Source organism: Nansenia antarctica (assembly GCF_963989245.1).
Source record: "Nansenia antarctica genome assembly, chromosome: 16".
In the NCBI taxonomy this organism is placed as follows: domain Eukaryota; kingdom Metazoa; phylum Chordata; class Actinopteri; order Argentiniformes; family Microstomatidae; genus Nansenia; species Nansenia antarctica.
Genome location: NC_137686.1, coordinates 6,616,466 through 6,617,220, shown reverse-complemented (window position 1 = coordinate 6,617,220; position 755 = coordinate 6,616,466).

The following is a 755-nucleotide window of genomic DNA, read 5'->3' as shown; positions in this document are numbered from 1 at the left end:
TGTGTGTGTGTGTGTGTGTGTGTGTGTGTGTCTGACATAGACACCCCCTCTACTCACTGGGCTGCGATCTTGATGAACTTCTTGAGCAGCTGGACCCTCTTGCTGAGCTGACAGCAGAGACACACCTCCGTCACCACCCACAGCTGCACCTGGTTGAACCTGCGCAGGAACAGCTCCAGGTTGGCCGTGGTCCTGCGGAAGCTCTGACGCCCAAACGTGTGGTACAGCAACTCATGCTGGGGGGGTGGGGGGGTGGGGGGTGGGGGGTGGGGGGGAGGCAGAATACACAGTTGATTGAGCATTCCAAACCGTGGCTCCCAAGCTTTTGGAATGCTCTTCCCTTGGATCTTAGATCAGCGGTCTCGGTCGAGGCTTTTAAGACACAGCTAAAGACTGTCCTGTATAGACAGGCTTTTGGCTAAGCCCAAAAGCCTGTTTTTCTGTGTCCTGTTGATATTGTTGTGCACTTGTTGTTTTTTACTGGTTCTTATTTTCACTTGTTTGCCTATTTTGACCTGCTATGACTTTTGCTCTTTTATTGTGTTTTTATCAGGGTTCCCACACCTTCTGAAACATCAAATTCAAGCACCTTTCAAGACTCAATTCCCTCAAATTCAAGGACCCAACACAGCATAGTTTGACAGACCTAGATGAGAATTTATATAATAGGAACTATCCGCTCACAGACAACAATTAAAAAGAGAGGCTTGAATGTGTGAACACTAGATGGTCTCTTGCCTTCTCTACCACAGCAC